This window comes from Aotus nancymaae, unplaced genomic scaffold (assembly GCF_030222135.1).
Source record: "Aotus nancymaae isolate 86718 unplaced genomic scaffold, 86718_ANA_hifiasm-v0.15.2.pri h1tg000077l, whole genome shotgun sequence".
Lineage (NCBI taxonomy): Eukaryota > Metazoa > Chordata > Mammalia > Primates > Aotidae > Aotus > Aotus nancymaae.
This window is the reverse complement of record NW_026988492.1, coordinates 17074909-17100909: the sequence shown is the minus strand read 5'-3', so window position 1 is coordinate 17100909 and position 26001 is coordinate 17074909. Positions and strand designations below refer to the sequence as shown.

The following is a 26001-nucleotide window of genomic DNA, read 5'->3' as shown; positions in this document are numbered from 1 at the left end:
ACAGTGTTTCATCATGTTGGCCAGGCTGGTCTCGAACACCTGACCTCAGGTAGTCTCCCCATTTTCCTCAGAGTCAAACCCCAAGTCGTGACGATCCCTAGCAAGGTCCCTGTCACCTTGCTCTGGTATCCATCCTCCCCATCTCTCATCGTTTTCTCCTGGCTTCACTCCAACCTCCTGAGTCTCTGTGATGTTCCCTGATCCCCGGCAGCACACTCTGGCCCCGGGGCCTTTGCACCTGCTGTTCCCACTGATGGAAATCTCTCCCCAGGAGTTCCCAGGCCTCATCCCTCACTTCTATCACATTCACAGAGAAGCCTTCCCCGATTACCTTATCCACCACCACCACCACAACCCTGCTCATGCTAGTGCGCCTTACACCGACACCTGCTTTTCCTTTCATTTTCTTTCCTTTCTCCTTTCCTTTTTTTTCTTAAGACAGAATCTTGATGTGTTCCCCAGGCTGGAGTGTAGTTGCACAATCTTGGCTCACTGCAACCTCGACCTCCCAAGTTCAAGCAATCCTCTCAACTCAGCCTCCTGAGTAGCTAGAATTACAGGCAGGTGCCACCACACCTGGCTCATTTTTTTTTGTACTTTTAGTAAAAATGGGGTTTCATCATGTTGGCCAGGCTGATCTCAAACTCCTAACCTCAAGTGATCCACTCACCTCGGCCTCCCAAACTGCTGAGATTACAGGCGTGAGACACCGCACCTGGCTGTACCTGCTTTAGTATTTATTCTTCATAGCACTTTCCACCTGATGTGCTCTCTGTGTTACTGGTTTGTTTATGGCTCACCTGTCTCTCTCCTCCTCATTAGAACGATGGATCCATTCAGAGAGCAGAAACTTTGTTTTGTTCATTGCTGTTTCCCCAAAGCCTAGAACCCTGGTGGGGATATGATAACCAGGCAGTAGTTATTAGTGGAATAAATGGATGTAAGAGTGAATGAATGGTTGGGTACGGTACCTCATGCCTGGAGACCCAGCACATTGGGAGGCCTAGGTTGGTGGATTGCTTGAAGTCAGGAGTTCGAGACCAGCCTGGCCAACATGGTGAAACTCCATCTCTACTAAAAATACAATAATTTACCAAGCATGGTGGCACACCTGTAATCCCGGCTACACGGGAGGCTGAGGCAGGAGAATCGATTGAACCCGGGAGGTGAAGGTTGGAGTGAGTCGAGATCGTGCCACTGCACTCCAGCATGGATGAACGAGCAAGACTCTGTCTCAGAAACAAAAATACCTTTAAAAAAGAATGCATGAAGACAAGAAGGCCTAGACAGAAGGAATAAGTGGTAGTAATCAGTAGTACACAAGGGAAATCATAATGAATGAGAATTTATTTGTAAATTTCAAGATAGCTAGAAGAGAAGGATTGTCATGTTCCCAATACAAAAGATAAATATTTGAGGTGATGACTATCTCAGTTACCCCGATCTGATCATTACATACTGTCTACATCAGGGGTCCCCACACCCCCGGCCACGAATCAGTAGCAGTCTGAGGCTTGTTAGGAACTGGACGGGCAGCACAGCAGGTGAGCAGCAGGCAGGCGTGTGAGGCTTCCTCTGTGTTTACAGGCACTCCTTATTGTTCGCATCACCACTTAAGCTCCACCTCTAGATCAGTGGCAATGTTAGATTCTCATAGGAGCGCAAACCCTACTGTAAACAGCACATGCAAGAAATCTAGGCCGCATGCTGCTGCTGCTCCTTTTCTTTTTTTCAGATGCAGTCTCACTGTGTAGCCAGGCGGGAGTACATTCATCCATTTTTGGCTCACTGCAACCTCCACTTTTTGGGTTCATGTGATTCTCCTGACTCAGCCTCCTGAGTAGCTGGGATTACAGACACATAACACAATGCACGGCTAATTTTTGTATTTTTTTTTTTAGTAGAGATGTGGTTTCGCCATGTTGGCCAGGCTGGTCTCAAACTCCTGACCTCGTGATCCACCTGCTTCAGCCTCCCAAAGTGCTGGGATTACAGGCATGAGCCACCACGCCCTGCAGCTGCATGCTTCTTAAGAAAATCTAATGCCTGATGATCCATCACAGTCTCCCATTGCCCCCAGAGGGACCATCAAGTTTCAGCAAAACTAGCTCAGGCTCTCACTGATTCTACATTATGGTGAGTTGTGTAAGTATTTCATTACATTTTACAATATAATAATAACAGAAGCAGCCAGGCACAATGGCTCATGCCTATCATCCCAGCACTTTGGGAGGGTGAGGCAGGCAGATAACCTGAGGTCAGGAGTTCGAGACCTGCCTGGCCAACATGGTGAAACCCCATCTCTACCCAAAATACAAAAAATCAAGCAGGTGTGGTGGCAGGCACCTGTAATCCCAGCTACTTGGGAGGCTGAGGCAGGAGAATTGCTTGAACCCAGCAGGCAGAGGTTGCAGTGAGCCAAGATCATGCCATTCCACTCCAGCCTGGATGACAAGAGCAAAACTCCATCTCAATAAATAATAATAATAATAGAAGTAGTGTGGTCAATAAATGTCACATGCTTGAATCATCCTGAAACCACTCCCCTGCCCAAAGGCCCATGGAAAAGTTGTCTTCTACAAAACCGATCCCTGATGACAAAAAGGTTGGGGACCACTGCTCTACAGGTCTCAAAATATCACCTGTGCCCCTCAAATAGGTGCAACTATTACATATCAATAAAAACTAAGGTAAGTCAATTAAAATTTAAAATTAAAGGACTGAAAAGTTACCACCGAATCATAGAATAGGGAAATGAATGGTGTCCTCATTAAAGGTGGTCTCAGTGGAGAAAGGGAACAGAAGTTGGACTGATGGATACAGAGAGTAAGTAGGAGACAGAGTTGCTTGGGAAGTGCAGGTAACTCCTCCAGCAAGTGTGCTGGGAAGGCGAGAAGTGAGGTTGGTAAAGATGGAGGGGATGCCGGCTTGGGAGTGAGTGCCTTTGAAGCTGAGCATGTCCCCAGCAGACAGGCATGGGGAGATGTGCCCAACCTGCTCCAGTTTCACCCTGTAGATGCAGACTCAGGACACTTCCTTTTGTGGCCACAGGGCATGAATCTCTCGGGGGCCAGAAGCAGCAGCTGAACCTCGCCCAGACTATGTACAGAAAGGCAGCTCTGTACCTGCTGGATGACCCCCTGGTGGCTCTGGACGCCCACATCGGCCAGCACGTCTTCAACCAGGTCATCAGTCCTGTTGGGCTACTCCAGGGAACAGTAAGTTGAGAACGTGTCAGAGGGCACAGGGCAAAGGCAGAGGATGCCCTTAGCTTCCAGTCCTAACCCAAGTTTCTCTCACCACCCCCTTCCACTTGAGTCCAATTTTCCTCTTTGTATTTGTCAGCTTTTGCTGTGATGGTGCTGTGTAACAAACAAACCCTCAGATTCCATCAGCTTACAACAGCAGCTGTTTCTTGCTTATGCATCTGTGGTTTAACTATTACAGCTCTGCCTTGGATGATTAGCCCAGGTCAGATGGACTCCTTGTCTTCTTGAGACAGCCTGAAGGAGTCCCCTCTGTTTCTCTATTTGGAAATGCTATTTTCAAGAAAGATGGGAGGAGCACAAGAAGGGGAGCTCTCCCCACTCTGAGTCCACAGACAATACTCCCACCCCAACCCCCTGCTCCAGAAGGCTGGCCAAGCACATGTGTAACTTTTTTCTTACTTTCTTTCCCCTTCCCTTCCTTCCTCTTTCCCTTCCCTGCCCTCCCTCCCTCTCCCCACTTCTTTCTCTCTCCCCACTCTCCTCCCTCCCTCCCTTCGCTCCCTTCCCTCCTTTCTTTTTGATGAAGGCTTGCTCACCTAGGATGGAATACAGTGGTGCAATTTCAGCTCACTGCAACCTCCACCTCCCAGTTTCAAGTGATTCTCGTGCCTCAGTTTCCCAAGTAGCTGTGACTACAGGTGTGTGCCACCATACCTAGCTCATTTTAGTATTTTAAGTAGAGACAAGGCTTAGTCATGTGGACCTGGCTAGCCTTGAACTCCTGGCTTCAAGTGATCCACCTGCCTTGGCCTCCCAAAGTGCTGGGATTACAGACGTGAGCCAGCACACACTCAGAGGCTCGTGAAGTTACTGTTGTCATTTTACAGATGAGCAAAGAGAGTTAAATCACTTGCCCAAGGTCACCAGGTTAGAACTTGAATGTGTTCAACTCCAGAGTCCATGCTTGCAGTTGCTATGGAGACAGCACAAGAAGGTTTTGGTGCCTAGAAAGCTACAACATGCCTTCTAGAGTTTCTACTAATCCAAAGAATACAAAATTCTGGAACTGAAGTTGCCAAGCCAAGCTCACCCACAATGACTGAAAAGTAGCAACTCATAGCACATCACATATATTAGCTCACTAAATCAACATAATGCCCCTGTGAGGCCAGTACTAGAATCATTTCTATTTCACTTTTGAGGAAACTGAGGCCCAAAAGTTAAGGAACTAGTGCCTGGTTACATGGCTTGTAAGTGGCAGCACTGGGATTTGCACCCAAGCAACTTGATTCCAGAGAATGTGTTTTTTAATCACTAGGTTTTTTACTATCCCTGCATGACAAAGCAAGGACTCATACTCAGGTCTCCCTCAGTCTTAGACTTTTGTCTCTTCTGAGAACATCTGGTTAGCATTGGCCCACCCTGGCTAAAAACCCTAGGTGTTGGTTCACAAAGTCCCAGTCCTGAAGCTTGAAGCTAGAACTTGCCTGTTTGTATTGATCAGCTTCTGCTGCAGTAACACTGTGTAACAAATAGTCCCCCAACTCTCAGCAGCTTACACTAGCAGCTATTTCTTGCTTAGAGGTCTGTGGTTAAACTTCTACAGCTCTGCCTTCAGTTACTGGCCACATCTGGGGGATAGTGGTAGGGAGGTGTCCTTCCTGGGAGAGATGGTACCTGAGGGTAGGTGGGAGTTAGCCAGAAAAGAGCATTACAGACATAAAGAACTGCTTGAGCAAAGCTGTCGGGAGAAACAGATAACTTTATACAGTGTTCACTGCTGTTTCTCCAACCTCAAGTTCACAGCAGGTACTAAATTATATTCACTGACTGAAAAAATGAGTGAATGCCTGCATGATGTTCCTGGGAGAAGTCAGAGTCAGGTGTTGAGGTTGCTGGACAGGTGGCAGGAGCCAGAACAGGGAATGTGGATGGTCAAAGCAGTTAAGGCCACATGGTCAGTGGGTGTCAAAGTCAGCATCTGGACATGTTGTGTGATAGGACTCTCTTGACCTTGCAGAAACAGAACCTAGAACCAGCACCAAGGACCCTAGAGACTCTTCTACAGGCAGGAGGCCCAAGCTTAGACCTGAGAGGTGAGCCCACCATGGCGCCATGCTCAGAAGGGCACAGGCTGAAGCTGATGTAGCTGAAGGGACCAGCTGCATCTCAGGCAGTTAGGGGGCAACCAACACAATTACAGATGGAGCACCTGCTAAAGTCCCCCCATGGTGCCCTGCTGAGTGATAATTCACCAAAATCGGTCCAGTTGGCCAAGATGATTAGGTCCCCACAGGGCCAGTTCATGGGATGAGCAAATGCCTTCCAGCATGATGGATGTCTTCAACGGGGGCCGAGCCAGCTTGCTGGAGTTGTCTCAATGCTGCAGTAGGGTAAGGCTGGTTCCAAAGGAAGATCCTCCCCATAGTTGTTAACCACCATGCCAGGTCTGGTCATTTACACTTTAACAGGTGGGTTATGCACACGGTGTGGGTCTGTACACACAGCATCACTTACTGTTGGCCAGAACACATGGACAAGAGGCCAGGAGGAGGCCTGCCATCCCCTATTCTCTCAGCTCCCTCTAGCCGGGACAGAGCTGAGCTCACTGTCTGGAGCAGAGGGACCTGCTACCTGCTACTCTCCCCTCTTAATGAGCGGGGTCTTAGGAAGCAGAACCACAGGCCACTGGTGGTTTGAGCTTAAGTGCCTTCTATATAGGGGTGTGGGGTGGCAAGGATCCTGAGGGGCCTCAGTCCCTGGGGATCACTGCAGTTGATCCCCATCACAGCTAGCCACCTAGAGGACACTTCTCAGTCACACACTGACCAATCCCACAGTCTTCACAGCACACAAGAACCCAAAGTAAGATCAGATGGATGGGTAGTCATGTTCAGAGAAAACCTTTAGATACATTAAGGCTGGGTGTGGTGGCTCATGCCTGTAATCCCAGCACTGTGGGAGGCCGAGGCAGGTGGATCACCTGAGGTCAGGAGTTCAAGATCAGCCTGGCCAAAGACTGCCTCTACTAAAAATACAAAAATGGTCCAGGCCTGGTGGTGCATGCCTGTAGTCCCGGCCACTTGGGAGGCTGAGGCAGGAGAATTGCTTGAACCTGTGAGGCTCAGGTTGCAGTGAGCAGAGACTATGCCACTGTACTCTGGCCTGGGCAACAGAGCAATACTCCATCTCAAAAAAAAAAAAAAAAAAAAAAAACTGTCAAATTTAATGTGTCTAAAGTTTTGTTTCGTCGTGTTTTGTTAATGAGACAGAATCTTTCTGTCCCTTAGGCTGGAGTGCAATCGCATGGTATCAGCTCACTGCAACCTCCACCTTCCAGGTTCAAGAGATTTTCATGCCTCAGCCTTCCAAGTAGCTGGGAATACAGGTGTGTGCAAGCAGGTCCGGCTAACTTTTGTCTTTTTAGTAGAGACAGGGTTTTGCCATGTTGGCCAGTCTGGTCTCGAAGTCCTGACCTCAGGGGATCCGCCTGCCTCGGTCTCCCAAAGGGCTGGGTTACAGGCATGAGTCATAGCAGCTGGCTGACAAAGGTTAATTGAGTAAAGAATGATCCAAACATTGTGCAGCTTACCCAGGTTAAGTTCAGAGAGGCTCTGGTATAGCCACGTGGTCAAAGGTGAATGGACAGAAAACAGAAGTGAGTTACAGAAACAGCCATATTGGTTGCAGCTCAGCGTTTGCTTTATTTGAACATGGTTTAAACAGTTGGCTGCCTTCGATTGGCTGAAATTCAGCAATTGACAAGAGTAGGTCGCAGTCTGTTTGTGTAGAGGTCCAGTTAGTTTACAGTTCACTATGTACGGGAAACCCTTTAGGCCAAACTTGAAATAAATATGTAAGGAGGCAGCTTTAGGCTAAACTTAATAGTAGGTAGTTAGACAAGTATATACAGATACACAGATATGTAGATGGATGGATAAATGGACAGATGGATAAATATTACCCTTATTTTTACAGCTGAGGAAACTGAGGTACAGAGGTTTAGTCAGCTCACTCATCCAAAGACAAGACATTCAAAAAGTCTTCAGCATCTGAATTGGGCATAATTTATATTCTGTCAGTTGGACTGACAAATCTGATGGTAAACAGTAGGGGCAAAACAATTGCACCAAAGCTTAAGCCAAAATGAAAATTCTGAGAACAGGATGGGTGCAACAGCTTATGCCTGTAATCCCAGCACTTCAGGAGGCTAAGGTGGGCAGACTGCTTGAGCTCAGGAGTTTGAGACCAACCTGGGCAACATAGCAGGACCCGGTGTGAAAAAAGGAAAAAAAAAAATAAGAAAATTTTGTGAACAGAGTTCCAGTGGTGGGCAAATTATGTTCATCCTGTGAAATGGCATCAGAAGAATGGGCGTGCTTGACTCTCGGATAATAGATGGCATTTAGCTGGGTACCACACAGGAAGAAAGGAAGTATGATATCAGGTCAGTATTCTGTTAGTTGAGTGAATGAATGAATGAATGAATGGAGAGTATACCCTGAGCTCAGTGGCTATCATCAGGCCTGAGGGTTGGGCACATACACCCCACTATTGGGAGAGACACTGACTTCATCTTTATTTCCTCTAAACAACAGGTCCATCAAGTCAATCCTTGAGAAGGACCACACCACTTCATTAGCCCAGATGGGTGTTCCTCTAGATGACCCTGACAGGACAACATGGCCAACAGGAAAGGACAGCGTGCAATACGGCAGGGTAAGCACCAGCTTCGCCCACCCTTCCCACCCACTGCTGCCACCCCAGGGGCCTAAGTCCTCCCACCAGATGTAGCAGTTGGCAGTGGGGCAGTGGTGATACTCAGCTTTCTTGAGCACCTAGTATGTGCCAGGATTCTAGACCTTCATTTTCTTAATCTTCACAACCACTCTAAAAACTAGATATGATAGCTCTATTTTAGACATACATAAAAAGTCTTTTAAAATTTATTTTATTTTTGAGAGTGGCTTACTCACCCAGCCTGGACTGCAGTGATGTAATCACAGCTCACTTGCAGCCAAGTTAAAAGACTTGTCTATGTCCTCATAGCTAGCCTGGGACTCAAATTTAGGCCAGTCTAAGTTTGAAGCTTATACTGTTTTTCCTTTTCTATACTGCTACATACCTCCACCCACCTACTTATCCATCCCATCATCCACCTAGATGCTCACCCACGCACCTACTCATCCATCCATCCTTCCCACCCACTCACTTATTTATCCATCCATCCCATCCATTCACCCACCTACTCATCTATCCATCTGACCCACTCATCTATCCATCCTTCCCATCCATTCACCCACCTACCATCTATCCATCCCACTCACTCATTTATCCATCCCACTCATCTGTTCATCCCACCCACCATCTATCCCATCCATTCACCCACCTACTCCTTTATTCAACCCATTCATCTAACCCAGCTAACAATACATACCAACCATTCCCTCACCTATGCATGTTTAGCTGTTCATCCATTGATCTTTCCATCCATTCATTCACTCATTCATCCACATACCTGCCTATCTACCCATCCACTCATTTATTCACCCACGCACCCCCTCATTCATCCAGCAAACACATACACAATGCCCACTATGTGCCAGGCTAAGTCTGGTGGAGACTGGATACTACTGAGGATAGACAGAGAGAAAATAATTAGGCTAATAAGCAAGCTATATCTGATGATAACAATAAGTGCTATAAAGAAAATAAATAAGAATAATCCCAGCACTTTGGGAGGCCAAGGCGGGTGGATCATGAAGTCAACATTTTGAGACCAGCCTGGCCAACACAGTGAAACCCCATCTCTATTAAAAATACATAAAAAAATTTGCTGGGCATGTTGGTGGGCACCTGTAATCCTAGCTACTGGAGAGGCTGAGGTAGGAGAATCGTTTGAACCCAGAAGATGAAGGTTGCAGTGAGCCAAGATCGTGCCATTGCACTCCAGCCTGCATGATAGTGAGAGACTCCATCTCAAAAAATAAATAAATAAGAAAAGAAGAATGATCAGGTGCAGTGGCTCACGCCTGTAATCCCAACACTTTAGGAGGCTGAGGTGGGAGGATTGCTTGAGGCCAGGAGTTCAAGGGTGCAGTGAACCATGCTCATGCCACTACAATCCAGCCTGGGTGACAGAGTGAGACCCTGCGTCTTAAAGAAAGAATGATGAAATGCAGACCAACTGAGGGTCACAGTTGGTATGGATGGGATGCTCTGAGAAGTGACATGTGAGCTTCCCCAAGAATCTGTGAAGGAACTAATCATACGAAGAGCAAGACAAAGAGTACTCCAGGCAGAGGAAGCAGCAGGCACAATGGCTGCAAAGTGGTAAGTGGTTTAGGATGCCAGAGAAAGGGGTCCCATGAGGCTGGCAGGCAGTGAGTGGGGGCAAGATAAGCATCTTGAAATTTCAGTTTTTTTGTTCTGAGATGGAGTTTTACTCTTGCCACCCAGGGTGGAGTGCAATGGCACAATCTCAGCTTACTGCAACCTCCGTCTCCCAGGTTCAAGCGATTCTCCTGCCTCAGCCTCCCAAGTAGCTGGGATTACAGACACCCACCACCACGTCTGGCTGAATTTGTATTTTTAGTAGAGATGGAGCTTCACCATGTTGGTCCAGGGTGGCCTCAAACTCCTGACCTTAGGTGATCACCCACCTTGGCCTCCCAAAGTACTGGGATTACAGGTGTGAATCACTGGCCTGGCTGGAATTTCTTCTAAAAGCAAGCGATAGCCGTGGACAGGCGAGTGACAAGACATGATTAGACTGATGTTTTCAACAGTCCAGTCTGGCCGCAACTGTACATGGAACTTCAGATTTGTAGGAGCAGGACCCTAAACCAGTGGCTGAACCTCTCTGTGCCTCAGTTTCCTTATCTGTGAAATGGAGGTTATCATGAGCATAGACACTTATCTGTGAAATGGAGGTTATCATGAGCATAGACACTTATCTGTGAAATGGAGGTTATCATGAGCATAGACACATACCTGACCCATGGTGGGTGTTTAAGAAAACCCTTTCTGGATGGGTGTGGTGGCTCACATCTGTAATCCAAGCACTTTGGGAGGCCAAGGAGGGAGGATTGCTTGAGGCCAGGAGTTTGAGATCAGCCTGGGCAACATAGCGAGACTCCATCTCTTTAAAAATACTAAAATTAACAAGGCATGGTGGTACAAAACCCATAGTCCTAGCTGTTTGGGAGGCTGAGGTGGGGAGATTATTCGAGCCTGCAGTGAGCCATGATTGCGCCAGTGTACTCCAGCCTGGGTGACATGGGCAATGAAGCAAGACCCTTTTAAAGCTGGGCGTGGTGGCTCATGACTGTAATCCCAGCACTTTGGGAGGTTGATGGGGGCAGATCATGTGGTCAGGAGATCAAGACCATCCTGGCTAACATGGTGAAACCCTGTTTCTACTAAAAAAAAAAAAAAGTAGCCAGGTGTAATCGCACGTGCCTGCAGTCCCAGTTACTTGGGAGGCTGAGGCAGGAGAATCACTTGGGGGGCGGAGGTTGCAGTGAGTTGAGATCACACCACTGCAGTCCACCCTGGGTAACAGAGGGAGACTCAGTCTCAAAATACAAAAAAAGAAAAAGCAAAAAAATTATGAATGCTAACTCACTGGGGATTGTGTAGGAGATGGGGTTCTCAGGCTAGCCGGGGCCTGTTGGGGAGATGGAGCTCCCGGTGAGAGGAATGGAGGGAGAACCCATGGAGTCTTCGTGGAGGTTCCCTCTGCCCATTGGCGTGTTTTCTGAGAGCTTTGCCTGGCCTTGCCTCCACTCACCCCTCCCTCCAGGGGCTCTCTGTGGACAGAATCTTCAAACATCCCTACCGAGGTGGCGCCTAGGAGACCTTATTTGGTGTTCCTCAGTCTACCCCCACCTACCTAGGTTCTGTCCACCTTCTGCACACTCATGGTCCAGCTTATCAGGAAGGGCTGAGCCAGCTCCAGGGATGTCCAGACTTCATCTGAGTGCTGGCTGAACACGTCCAGGTTCATGCAGAAGGAACCCGAAAATAAAACAGGATCCTGCTCAGAGAGAAGAGAGTGGCGGCATGTGATGCCTACGGCACACTGACACGGACGGAGAAGAGGTGGGACATAAGGACTTCTGGCCAGGAATGTCGAAGGTGGGGTTTCAGAGCTCCTTGAAATCACTATTTCTGGTGATGTTAATAATGGAGTAAAAGGCCAGGTACTGTGGCTCATGGCTGTAATCCCAGCACTTTGGGAGGCAGAGGTGGGCACTTCACTTAAGGACAGGAGTTCGAGACCAGCCTGGCCAACATGGCGAAACCCGGTCTCTACTAAAAATAAAAAAATTAGCTGGGCGTGGTGGCATACACCTCTAGTCCCAGCTACTCGGGAGGCTGAGGCAGTAGAATCACTTGAACCCAGGAGGTGGAGTTTGCAGTGAACCCAGATCAGGTCACTGCACTCCAGTCTGGATGATAGAGCAAGACTGTCCCCCGCCCTGCAAAATAAATTCCTTAATAATGGAAGAAAAGTCAGTCTGGAAAATACGAGTGTGGCAGAATAAGATTTCCTTTCCATACAACTTCCTAGAGCCTTCAATATGCATGTAGGTTGAGAACCTTCCAGAAGTGAGAGGTAAATCCTAATGATAAAATCCTGTGGATTTCTGTCCTCCAACTCCAAAAGAGAATCTTCTAAGAAACTTTAGAGAAGATTACACTAGAAGGCAACATATTAAGGAATCCACCTGCAGGGATTGATCTAGAAAATCCTTATTTTGGCCAGGCATGCTGGCTCACCCCTGTAATCCCAGCACTGTGGGAGGCTGAGGCAGGCAGACCACTTCAGGTCAGCAGTTTGAGAATCAGCCTATGTAACATGGTGAAACCACATCTCTACTACAAATACAAAACTAGCCAGGCATGGGGGTACACACCTGTAATCCCAGCTACTTGGGAGGCTGAGGCAGGAAAATCACTTGAACCCAGGAGGCAGAGATTGCAACACTTCTTCACTCCATCCTGGGAGAGACAGAGCAAGACTTTGTCTCAATTAAAAAAAAAAAATCCTTTTTTCTTACCAAATACTGCATGTTCTCACTTTTAAGTGGGAAGTGAACTCTGGGTACTCATGGATGTACAGATGGGAACGACAGAACTGGAGCCTCCAAAAGTAAGGAGATGGAGGAGGGTAATCTCTTGGGTACTCTGTTCAATATTTGGGTGATGAGATCTATAGAAGCCCAAGAGTCAATATTACACAATATACCCATGTAACAAGCCTACACATGCACCCCGTGATCTAAAATTAAAAAGAAAACATTCTTATTTCTTGTCTAGCTCTTAGAAGGGTTAGAGAGAGAGTCTCAGTCTGACTCTGACAGCAGAGAGAGAAGTGTCTTTTTAGATTTTTCTAGATGCTCAGAAAACTACCACTTGCAGGGACAGGAAGTCAGGAGTGATACTCAGTGATTTTCTACATTGTTAATCATATGCTAAGAGGAAATTCAGGGAAGCAGCAGCATAGCCTAATCAATAACAACAATGAAGGCCAGGTGCAGTGGCTCACGCCTGTAATTCCAGCACTATGGGAGGCCAAGGTGGGTGGATCATTTGAGCCCAGGAGTTTTAGAGCAGCCTGGGCAACATGGTGAAACCCCGTCTCCACAAAAAATACTAAAAAAAAAAAAAAATTAACTGGGTGTGGTGGTATGTGCCTGTAGTCCCAGCTACTCAGGAGGCTGGGGTGGGAGAATCGCTTGAGCCTGGGAGGCAGAGGTTGTAGTGAGCCAAGATTGCATGGAGACAGATTTCAGAAAAAAGACCCTGTTTCAGGAAAAAAAAAAAAATGAAGTAGGGCCACATGTGTGTTTGTCCCAAAACTAAACATACATCACTGTTAGGGCATGGCATCCAGACCCCACCTGGGGGACGATGGTGATCTTGAAGCAGAGGCTGTGCAGGCCGATCTTGGCAATGTTGATGTCATCGATGATGATCACTCCTTCGGCAGACTCGATCTGAAAGAAGCCCAGGGTCAGGGACAACTTCCCAGCTCCTGTGCACCACACAATGCCAACCTACAGGACAGAAGGGACTGGGTGTGGTGGGAATGCTGGCATCTGGACTTGTCCCTGCCCCACAGTGCCCTTATCTCTGCCCTACCTCAGGCATCAGTCATCTGGTCAACCCAACTCCACACCCCCTCCTTCACCCCACTGCCCAGAGACACTCCTTTAAAGGTGTTTTGGCCAAAGGTCAAAAAGGATGCTCTTCCCTTTGTCAGACTCCCAAAAGGAATTCCTCAGCTTTTTATAGGTTACTAGAGACCTCAAAAGAGATACACAAGCAGCAGAAGGAATTTCCAACAAAGCTCTGTTTGTTTCAACTCAATAACTATTAACTAATAATTAGATATTTCCTCATTTCTCCACGCTGTTTTTCACACCTCTGATGGTGAGTTTCCCATCATGAGCTGTTGAAATACCTGAAAGATTCAAGCAGATGTTCCATGCCCTCTGCCATGACCTGATCTCCATACATGCTCCCTGAAGAAACTAGGTTCTCCAGCTAATAGCCAATAATGACATTCCTCATCTCCAGTTCTCCCTGGGCTCTTGAGAGATGAGCTTCCTCCACCCTCCTACAGGGGTGTCACAGAGCAGCATGTGTGCAAAAATTCTCATGACACAAGATAATCCATAAAGACTTAGGAAGGGCCAGGCGTGGTAGCTCATGCCTGTAATCCCAGCATTTTAGGAGGCCGAGGCAGGTGGATCCCCTGAGTCAGGAGTTCGAAACCAGCCTGGCCAACATGGTGAAACCCTGTCTCTACTAAAAATACAAAAATTAGGCAGGTGTGGTGGCATGTACGTATAGTCCCAGATACTCAGGAGGCTGAGGCAGGAGAATCACTTGAACCTAGGGGATTGAGGTTGCAGTGAGCCGAGATCATGCCACTGCACTCCAGCCTGGGCAACAGAATAAGACTCTGTTTCAAAAACCACCCCCCCACTCCAAAAAAAAACAAAAAACAAAAAACAAAAAAAAAGCTGCTTCCAGGGGCCAGGTGTGGTGGCTGACTCCTGTAATCCCAGCACTTTGGGAGTCTGAGGCGGGCAGATCACTTAACTCAAGAGTTCCAGACCAGCCTGGGCAACATAGTGAGATCCTATCTCTACAAAAAATACAAAAATGAGCCAGGCATAGTGGCACATGCCTGTAAGTCCCAACCACTTGTAGTCCCCCGACTTGGGAAGCTGTGGTTGCAGTGGGCTGACATCACACCACTGCACTCTAGCCTGGGAGACAGAGTGAGACCCTGTCTCAAAAAAAAAAACTCTTCCAAAACATATCTGTGGGGCTCATTAAGTCTTCGGGCTATCAGTTCACCTAAAGCTTTCACTTCTACAAGTTGGATGTGCTCTAACAACTTTTACTGCCACATTCCACCCCCACCCCCAGCAACAGCCATTCAAGTGGAGGTGTGGAGCTGTAAGTGACAGGGTGGATGCCGCGGCTAGGTTCATCCACCTGGTGGCACCCTGTGCCTGACTGGGAATGGGGGGGTGATGTGTACCCACCTTTTATCCCCCATTGATGTTGACACTGATGTGCTTGGGAACAAAATCCAGGTCTTCTCGGCAGCACGGGCAGTAGTTCCAGAATTTCACTTGGCCCACCTGGAGCCAGCTGCTGGGCAGAGCTGCTTCCTGGATTTGCTAGGGTACCTTCAATCATAGCAGAGGCAGAGAGTAAGGAATTCCCAGTCCATCCTAGAAAGCTGTGACTCCCCCAACCTCCCCTCCCACTCACTCACTCTGCTGCCAAAGTGACCTCCCAGGCCTCAGCACTGGGGGTGTGCTCTCCTGGAATGCTCTTCCCCATATGACCCCCTCACATCCTGCAGATCTCAGCCCTCCGGAGGGCTCTCAGCCCTGCATCTCTCTGTCCCCTCCCACACTGCCTTCTCCTACAGAGAACTGCCTGCCTCCGGCCCTCTCCACACTCATATACTCGAGTGAATTCTGTCTCCAATGCTTTCTGCACTAACCACTCGGTGAGGACAGCCTCTAATTGTTCACCGCTGTATCCCAGGGCTCAGAGCACATAGTAGTTGCTCAATAAATATTTATGGACATAACAAGAGTGACACAGTTGCTAATATAGAAGGTAAACCAGTGGTAGAAGGCACAGAAGCAGAGGGAAATCATTTCTCAGTAGGTCAGCAATACCTGTTGTAAAGCTGTCATCTCTCTGTAATAGATAATGGCTGACTAGATCATAGTTGTTCACTTTTGTTTGCCAGAATTAATCTGATGTTCATGTTCACCTTTCTCTTAAATTGTACAACTTACTTGTATCAAAATTGTTTCTTATTTTTGTGAAACGGAGTCTCGCTCTGTTACCCAGGCTGGAGTGTAGTGGTATGGTCTCAGCTCACTGCAACTTCTGCCTCCCAGGTTCAGGTGATTCTCCTGCCTCAGCCTCCCGAGTAGCTGGGATTATAGATACCTGCCACCATGCCCAGCTAATTTTTGTATTTTTTGTAGAGACGGGGTTTCACCATATTGGCCAGGATGGTCTTGGACTCTTGACCTCATGATCCACCCACCTTAGCCTCCCAAAGTGCTGGGATTACAGGCGTGAGCCATGGCGCCCGGCCATAGATATTGTTCTTAATATGAACATAGTAGGTAAACTTTTTAAAATGTTTTCTAACAAAATATAAATGTTGCCCCCAGAATTTTTTAACCTCAAGGAAATGAATAACAGCTTGTCAGAGACTTCCTATAGAAGAAATAATTTTTTAGGTAACTATCCTTAGGTTGGATAAGGCAATAGATAATTTCAAAATACCAAGTAGTAGTACATCTTACCCACATCTTTAGGCTGATGCCAAGTTTTAAGGGTATAGACAACAGTGTGATTTTTTTATGCACAGACTGGCTCTAGGTATTTGAGGAACACAATACAGAGATTTTAGAAAGTGATTCTGTAAAATCTACGCTATGTTCTCTGTTTCTCTAAAGTGTGTGTGATTTGTTCCTCAACCGCAGTGAGAAAAAAAGAAGGAAACAATAACATAAATCTTGAAGTATGTTTCAATGTTGGGTGAATTTTTGTTTTTAGGCACCAACAAAATTTATTTGATAAAAAAAATTTAAAAATATTTATGGACAGAGTCAATGAAATGAGTGGTCTTATTTGGAAAGGCACAAGAATAAAAGTGAGTTACCCCGGCTGGCTGCCCACCCCGGCAGGAAGGCAGGGATAAAAGCAGGAGCAGTATCACAGTGCCTCGTCATCCTCACAGCAATCCCATGTGGAGGGTCCTTCAGTTATCGCCAATTTACACACAAGGGGACTGAGACAGAGGGGAGGTAGCTTGCCGAGAGGCACACAACTCTGCTTCTGAAAAGCAGTCCAGTTCAGCATTTCCTGAGGCCCACAGCTGGATGTGGCATAGGCCAGGTTCAATGGTTTTAGCCTCAGAGAATGCACATCCCTCCAGGGCACACACAGGTGGGAACCAGGCTGGAGAGCACATGGCCAAGCTCAGGGGAACGGCAGAGGGCATGTAACAAGAAAACATTGGGCACCTTTTAGGCAAGATATTCAGCCCTTTTGTGGATATGCTATAAAATAACAGTGTTGCAGGGCATGGTGGCTCATGCCTGTAACCCCAGCAGTTTGGGAGGCAGAGGCGGGGAGATCACTTGAGGTCAAGGTTTCAAGACCAGCCTGACCAATATGGTGAAACCCTGTCTCTACTAAAAACAAAAATTAGCTGGGCATGGTGGCAGGAGCCTGTAATCCCAGCTACTGAGGATCACTAGAACCCAGGAGGCAGAGGTTGCAGTGAGCCAAGATCATGCCACTGCACTCCAGCCTGGGTGACAGAGAGTCTGTCTCAAAAAAAAAAAAAAAAGAATATTCTGCATATGAGTTTATCTTGCACAACTTCAAAAGTGTTTTAAATGAACATGTGGGTAACACCCACCATGGGCACCGAGGAAGGAGAACTGTCCAGACCCCAGGCACAACCAGTGCCTGAAGAATATCTTAGTGTTATTGCTCAGCTGTTTCCTTTACATATAATCATATATTAGTTTATAGAATTAGTGCCTGAAGTATAACTTACTGCTTACATATATCTAGCTTATATTAATACTTGTAGGTAGCATACTTAGTTCTATACAATTTTTCTATATCATCTTATAATGGATGTAGTCAGAGCTGTACTGACACATTTAGTACTAATTTAGGTAATTCTTCCATATAACCACATAGTAGTTTGTAGTAGGAGGAATGCCTAGAGCAGTCACAGAACAGAAGCAGTACATGGGAAAACAGCCAGACCAGGACAAGAAGCAAAGACCCAGGCGGTGGCGTCCCTGCCTGAAAAGGCATACAGTATATGGCAGACTTGGAGCAAGAGCCTCTCCTCCTGATAAAGGAGTTGTAGTACCTCGCATCCAGTTCCTGTGGAAAGTAGGCCTCAGGCCTGAGATCCTGGAAATAACCGAGGGAGAAGAAGCCCTCTGGTGTGACTGGTCATGGTGGCTGTACACCCTGTCAGTCTCTTCTCACTTCTGTGCTAGCTCAAATCATCCTCCCATAAATATCTTAAGAGAAGAGCACAAGTTTGTCAGCTCCCACTGCATTAAGCTTACGATTATCCTCCTATTAGAAATCCTTTGAAGTCTCCAGCCCCCAGATAATAAGTGTTACGCACAAAACCTGTTGCACACAGCCCACTTCGTTGCATCAGCGACCTAATTGGGGTGGACCCCTTTTCTGTACATGACTCTCTGCTGCACACAGCACGGCCCCCTACTGCGCATGGCCCACCTCTCTGCCCAAGTGACATAGTGGGGTGGCCCCCTTGCTTGTGACTCACGTGATTATGTATGCCCTATTACTAAGCCTATAGATGATGACCTCACTATGACCCTGCCCCCTAATTCTACCTAATAAATACAGATGCTTCCGGGCATTGGGGAGCCCTTGCCAATCTCTGCTCACAGGTGGCGTGGCCTCCCAAGTCCAGATGCTCTTCACCAGTTCTTCAGTGTCCTGTCTCTTTACTTCTTGGATCCTGCACCTCAGCACAGCATAAGAGACACCCCACAACCCTTTGGGGCCCCTACAGCCCTACATGAACACATCTTTATGCTATGCCATGAAGTCAGCAATAAAATACATTAAAACATTAATGTTTAAACATATAAATGACTATATACAAGAAACATTATACTTAAAGGGATTTATTATCCAACACTGAAAAAGTAACATCTCCAATCAATGGTTAACAGCTATAACTGAGAACAGATGTTATTTCAGGAACGTACATGTAATCACTTTTCATCCTAGCATTCATCTGACAAAGGAGGTTTCTTTGTTTTTGAGACAGGATCTCTCTTTACCACCCAGGCTAGAGTGCAGTGGCACCATCATGACTCACTCCACAGTGACCTTAGCCTGCTGGGCTCAAGTGATCCTCACACCTCGGCCTCCCAAGAAGCTGGAACTAAAGGCATGCACCACCATGCCTGGTTAATTTTTGTATTTTTTGTAGAGACAGGGTTTTGCCCTGTTGCCCAGGCTGGTCTGAAACTCCTGAGCTCAAGAGATCTGCCAGATGTCAGCCTCCCAAAGTGCTGGGATTACAGGTGTGAGCTAGGCCCTAAGTAGGTGTAAAAATCCCTATTTAACATAAGAAATTGAGGCACTATGAGGATAAGGTCACAAGTCTAAGAGCTGGGAGAGATGGAAGCCCCCCCAGATCCCTTAGATTTGAGCTCAGTATACCAAACCAAGGAGGCAGAGAGGGCTAACTTAATGTTAGCTGGCAGGCTGGTGTAAGTTTGCAGTAGAATTTTCATTGATTTCTGGGAAAATGGGGAAAAGTAAGAACACAAAAGTAAACTTTTTTTTTTTTTGAGATGGAGTTTCACTCTTGTAGCCCAGCTGGAGTGCAATGGCACCATCTCTGCTTACTGCAACCTTTGCCTCCTGGGTTCAAGTGATTCTCCTGCCTCAGTCTTTGGAGTAGCTGGGATTACGGTGCATGCCACTACACCCAGCTAATTTTATATTTTTAGTAGAGACAGAGTTTCACCATGTAAGCCAGGCTGGTCTGAAACTAAACTTTTTAATATTACTAAATGATTCCACTTAAAGATCTCTTACTCTGGCCAAGTGCAGTGGCTCATGCCTGTAATCCCAGCACTTTGGGAGGCCGAGGTGTGCAGATCATGAGGTCAAGAGATCAAGACCATCCTGGCCAACATGGTGAAACCTCGTCTCTGCTAAAAATACAAAAATTAGCTGGGCGTAGTGGTGTGCACCTGTAGTCCCAGCTACTCAGGAGGCTGAGGCAGAAGAATCACTCAAACCAAGGAGATGGAGGCTGCAGTGAGCTACGATCGTGCCACAGCACTCCAGCCTGGTGACAGAGTAAGACTCCGTCTCAAAAAATTAAAAAATAAAATTTATTATGAAAGATTCTGTTCTTTCGAATTGAGTGAAAATATCCTTTTGTTAAATGAAATGATGGTGACAGGAGACGGTGGTGTGTTCTTTGTTTTTATTGGCTGTACCTGGTAGAAATAAAAAACTAGGCCAGCCACGGTGGCTCACAAGGTCAAGAGATTGAGACCATCCTGGCCAACATGGTGAAACCGTGTCTCTACTAAAAATACAAAAATTAGTTGGGCATGGTGGCACGTACCTGTAATCCCAGCTACTTAGGAAGCTGATGCAGGAGAATCACTTGAACCCAGGAGGCAGAGCCTGCAGTGAGCTGAGATCATGCCACTGCACTCTAGTCTGGCGACAGAGCAAGACTCTGACTCAGAAAAAACATCAGCATTTCTATTGTAGCCTCCTAATTTGGGGGAAATATTTCTTTAGAAATCTAAAAGTCTGGCCCTTTACATCATTATGGCCCCAAAATAATAGGGGACTTTATACACAGATAACACATACCCCTCAAGATTCTCTCTTTAACTGCTACCTTATTCTGTTTGGATTAGGACATTTGGGGATTGTGAAATGGGAATCAAGTTGAGTATAAGCAATCCAAAACCATGTGCTGACCCTGGATCCTGGAAGAGAACTTTCTTCAGAATTTTTTTCATCTGTTAACATTTCTCTAGGCTCAAACATTTTTTCTGTTTTTTTGAGATGGAGTTTCACTCTTGTTGCCCAGGCTGGAGTGCAGTGGTGCAATCTTGGCTTACCACAACCTCCGCCTCCCAGGTTCAAGTGATTCTCCTGCCTCAGCTTCCTGAGTAGCTAAGATTACAGGTATGTACCACCACATCCAGCTAATTTTGTATTTTCAGTAGAGACAGGGTTTCTCCATGTTGGTCAGCCTGGTCTTGAACTACTGACCTCAGATGATCCACCCACCTCAGCCTCCCAAAGCGCTGGAATTACAGGCGTAAGCCAGGTGACTTCAAACTTTACTTAAGACAGAATTTTCTTCTTGTTGTCCAGACTAGGGTGCAATGGTGTGATCTCACCTCACTGCAACCTCTGTCTCCTGGGTTCAAGCAATTCTCCTGCCTCAGCCTCCTGAGTAGCTGGGATTACAGGTGCACACCACCACGCCCACCCACCTGATTTTGTATTTTTAGTAGAGACGGGGTTTCTCCATGTTGGTTAAGCTGGTCTCGAACTCCTGACCTCAGGTGATCCGCCCACCTTGGCCTCCGAAAGTGCAGGTATTACAGGCATGAGCCAACACACCTGGCCTGGGCTCAAACTTTCTTTTCCTAAAAGTCATATCTTTCAGTACTACTGCTACATGGCAATCACTACTCAAAAGAAACTAACTTGAGGTGTCCAGTAATCAGCTTTCATTTAAAGTCTCTTTCAGCTTGACAAAATAAAAATTTTCAACGTTTTGTCTACCTACTCCCAAAAGAAAATTAGTCTATGTATGTACATATATATGTGATTATATATGTATATATACATATGTGATTTTGATCAGTCCGTTTATAAACTATTTCCAAAATAAGTTGACCTGTAAATTCATTTATGAAATGAGTAGTTTATTAGCTACTTGATTTTTGCAAGTAGTTTATAAACAGGCTGATCAAACTGAACAAATTTCTTAAAATAATTTCACTGTATAGTTAGCAAGTAAGTTATTTACTCCTTATTAGCATATCTTATTTTTACCTATCCTTTAACAAGTATTTAAGTTAAATTATTTTATGTCCACAGCTACATACTGAAACACTTTTAGTCACAACATATTAAATTCACATTTAAACTATAAAGAGATCCAGTTACCTTAGTCTTACATGTACTTATATATGCTTTTAATATACTTCTTGATGTTTTATGATGCACAAACACACAGCTCTTGCAGGATATATAACTATGAGAATATTTAGAGTGTATGCTTATTAAATGGTTCAAAGGTCTGTTCTTTAAAAAAAGTCAATTTTAAGAACTTAAGCCTACAGTAAAGTACTCCTTCCATGCCCCAATGTTAAAAGGTCCATTTATTTTAGACTACTTGTTTCAAAAAATATATAAAATTGGTAATAATTCTGCTTAAATTCCATATTAACCTAGGGTCGAAAGTGATTTTTAGTTCTCATTTCTTAAATACTTGAAATGTGCTGCCGCATAATATTTTCCTTACATATTTCTTCAATCAATCAACTAACTTCAGGTGGAAGACACTTAGGAGTTTAAAAGTCCTTTCCCAATGTGGAAATAACAAAAATAGTGCATGAAAGACTCAATGTTTCTCAAAGGGTATCTAATCAGCCTATTACCTTGGTTTGGAATAACCACCAACAACAAATGTGAGCTGTCTGGTGGAGGACCTTTGGGCACCCCCCCCAGCCACATGGAAAGTGCCTAACTTCCGGATGAGGAAAGCCCCTCCTCCCTCGCAAGGAGGGTTCCTTATCTCACTCTGTCTACCGCCTTGGCTCGGCCCGATTCCAGCAGCCTTCCAGATGATGAAAGCCCCTCCTCCCTCGCAAGGAGGGTCCCTTATCTCACTCTGTCTACCACCTTGGCTCGCCCGATTCCAGCAGCCTTCCAGATGACGAAAGCCCCTCCTCCCTCACAAGGAGGGTCCCTTATCTCACTCTGTCTACCGCCTTGGCTCGGCCCGATTCCAGCAGCCTTCCGGCCGGGCAACCAACTAAACCAATCACCATCCACCCCACCAGCTCTCCAGTAACTTCCGGCCCGACAAGCTCCCCGCCCGGCAGACATCCCCCCCCCCCCCCGACAGCCAACCTGACTCATTGCCACCTGCCAAATCAGCTCTCCCACTCCCCCAATCCTTCTACCCCTATAAAAACCGCCAAAAAAAAAAAGTCGGCGCGAGACTGCTGACTCTTCCCCCGGCACGAGTCCAGTCCGCCCGGAGGCTCTCCAATAAAGCCTGAACTCCTAAACTGTCTATTTGCCTGATATAATTCGGTCGCTCTCTGGGGTTCAAGCAACGAGGGTCCGGGCAGGTCGGACAAGTGGTGCCGAAACCCAGGAGGGGTTGGCCGGTCCGTTGCCTGGCCCTCGTGGCCCGGCTGCGGCCCCCCCCCCCAACCTCAGTCTGCCTGCCTAACCGCCGCAGAACTCCGGATAAGGTAAGGCTTTTACCTACCTTATTATTACTCCTCCTCTTTAGTGGCCGCGGTAATTAGCCTCCCGGTGCCAAACCTTCCGGACTCCTCGCCCTAGACTCGGCCGAGCCGAGGCAGTCCTCCGGCTCCTGGAGTCTCCGTACGAAGGTAACAGACAGACGGGGACGCCTTTCTGACTGTTAACTTCACCAGTCCGTAGGGTCTGCAACGAGAAGGGACGCCTTCTCCTTGCTTTCTCCCTATCCGGCACCGGTAGGTTCGTCATCCGGTCATGGGGAACACGGAGTCTAAAGTGGACCCAAACACCCCTTTAGGGTGTTTGCTTCTAAATTTTTCTAGACTGGGATATTCGCAAACCCTGCGCAAGAAAACGCTCATATTCTTGTCCCAGGTTGCTTGGCCCCAATACAAACTTGATAACCAGTCACATTGGCCCCCGACTGGCACTTTCAATTTCAACATACTTCAGGATCTCAATAATTTCTGCCACCGCACTGGCAAAGACAATGAAATTCCCTATGTTCAGGCTTTCTGGGATCTCCGTACCCGTCCTGATCTTTGCTCCTCCTGCTCCACCCATCAAATTCTTCTAGCTCGCACCCCTCATAAACCCTCCTCCACTACCTCTCCCCCTCCTTATCCCTCGTCGGAAGATCTGCCTGAACATCTGTCCCCTCCCATCAGTTCTAGCAATCAGCCACCTTCAGTCGCTCGCTCCTCCCCCACCCCCTCTGCTCCGGAGGCCACGCCTCCCCTGACCTCTCCGGCAGCAGCCCATACCCCCACCCTCTCTGTGCCTTCCGCTCCGGAGGCCACGCCTCCCCTGCTCTCTCCGGCGGCAGCCCATACCCCCACCCTCTCTGTGCCTTCCGCTTCAGAGGCCTCGCCTCCTCTTGCTTCCCCGGTGGCAGCCCATACTCGCTCTCATCAACCCACAATCCTAGCCCCTCTTCGAGAAGTAGCAGGCACAGAGGGCTTAGTTCGGGTCCATGTCCCTTTCTCACTCCAAGATCTGTCACAGATTGAGCGACGACTTGGCTCGTTCTCAGCAGACCCCTCTAATTATATCAAGGAATTCCAATATCTCACTCAGGCATACAGCCTCACTTGGCATGACATCCGCGTTATCTGTACCTCCACACTCACAGTGGAGGAGCATGAGCGTATCCTTGCTGCAGCCAGACACCAAGCAGATAAGGACCACGCTATAGATAACCAGGTCCCTTTAGGCCCTGAAGTAGTCCCAAATGAAGACTCTCAGTGGAACTATCAGGCTGGTCATGGGTCTAATATACCCCAGAGGGACCGCATGATCCGGTACCTCCTCAGGGGCATGGATGTTGTGTCTAACAAAGTTGTAAATTATGACAAATTAAGGGAAGTCACTCAACTCCCTGATGAAAACCCTGCCCTTTTCCTCACCCGCTTGCAGGAGGCGTTAGTCCGTTACACCCGACTAGACCCTGCCTCCCAGAATGGGGCCACTGTCCTAGCCTCCCATTTTATCTCTCAATCGGCCCCTGATATCCGGAAAAAACTAAAAAAAGTGGAGGAAGGTCCGGAAACCCCCATACAAGACCTGGTGAAAATGGCCTTTAAAGTTTTTAATGCTAGGGAAGACACAGCTGAGGCAGCCCGCCAAGCCCGAATGAAGCAGAAGGTCACTTTACAGACCCAAGCGCTAGTGGCAGCCCTGAGGCCGGCAGGAAACCAGAAACCTAGAAGCGATTCCCGCACTCCTCCGGGTGCGTGTTTTAAATGTGGAAAAGAAGGACACTGGTCTAAGACCTGTCCCCAGCCTCGTCCACCCACCAAGCCCTGTCCCATCTGCCAGCTTATGGGACATTGGAAGTCTGACTGCCCTAGTTCATCCAGGGTCCCAGTCTCTCCAGACCAGCATACTGGACAACAGGGGACGGTCACTGGAGGCCTGGAACCTGTTCATGCTGTCCAGGAGCCAGGCATCCAAAACCCTCCATTCCCAGAACTGTTGGGACTGGTGGACGACTAGCAGGGCCCTGGCTCTCCAACCCTGGTTACCCTAGCCGAGGCCAGGGTCACGCTCAAGGTAGCGGGTAAAAGTGTCTCCTCCTTGCTCGACACCGGGGCTACCTTCTCTGTGCTTCCCATTTATTCTGGAAAAACTTTCCCTTCCCAGGTCTCTGTCATGGGAATTAACGGAACTCCCTCCACTCCCAGCCAAACCCCTCCACTTACGTGTTCTTTTAACTCCTCTATATTCACACACTCCTTTCTAGTCATTCCCTCATGTCCAGTGCCTCTCCTGGGACGAGATATCTTGGCCAAACTGCAAGCTACTATCGTCTTTCCTCACGCCAATGCCTTCCTCCTCTCCCTTGCTGCAGACCCACCAACCTCCTGCCAACCCACCCAACTTCTCCCTGACGTCTGTCGCCAAGTCTGGGACACCAGTACTCCAACTGTAGCTTCCCACCACCATCCTGTACGCATCCGCCTGAAGGATCCTTTCTCCTTTCCCGCCCGTCCCCAATTTCCAATCTCCAAAACTCACCGCCTAGGCCTCCGCCCTATTATAGAAAAGCTAAAAAAACAGGGTCTGCTAATCCCAATTAACTCCCCGTGTAATACTCCCATTTTGCCAGTACGAAAGCCCTCTGGCCAGTATAGACTAGTCCAAGATCTCCGCCTCATCAATGCAGCCGTCATACCTGTACACCCAGTAGTTCCAAACCCATACACCATACTCTCCCACATCCCGCCCATAACTACCCACTTCTCAGTATTAGATCTAAAGGATGCTTTCTTCACCATTCCCCTACACCCTGAATCCTATTTTCTATTTGCCTTCACCTGGGAAGACCCTGTCTCTAACACATCCCAACAACTTACCTGGACTGTCCTACCTCAGGGATTCCGAGACAGCCCCCACCTGTTCGGCCAAGCATTAGCCGCTGACCTGCAAAACTGCAACATTGCCCCGTCCCGTCTGCTTCAATATGTAGACGACATTCTAATTTGCTCTCCATCCCGCCATGAATGCCTTTCAGCCACCACAACCCTATTAAACTTTCTGGGCAACAAAGGGTATCGGGTATCACCCGCCAAAGCACAAATAGCTACTCCCTCTGTTACATATCTGGGGCTGCAAATCACCCCCGGATATCGAGCAATCACTACTGATAGATTGCAGGCCCTCAAGG

General features: G+C 47.4%; 1 long non-coding RNA gene across 12 annotated transcripts in view; it reads right to left on the bottom strand.

Moving 5' to 3' along the window:
• Positions 1–1329: 1329 nt before the first annotated feature.
• Positions 1330–26001, bottom strand: part of LOC105726138 (uncharacterized) — a 31057-nt gene continuing 6385 nt past the window's right edge. For 4 of the 12 annotated variants that reach the window (XR_002478538.2, XR_002478537.2, XR_002478539.2 and 1 more), the window contains exons 2-5: positions 14777–14923; positions 13118–13213; positions 11104–11247; positions 1330–3203 (exon numbers count right to left, since the gene is read on the bottom strand). This is a non-coding gene — a long non-coding RNA (uncharacterized LOC105726138). Of the gene's footprint in view, positions 3204–6889; positions 7619–9871; positions 10092–11103; positions 11248–13117; positions 13214–14776; positions 14924–17664; positions 18766–22139; positions 22411–22839; positions 23022–26001 lie in introns of those variants that run through there. The other 8 variants (XR_010339490.1, XR_010339489.1, XR_010339491.1 and 5 more) reach the window with 6 other exon arrangements.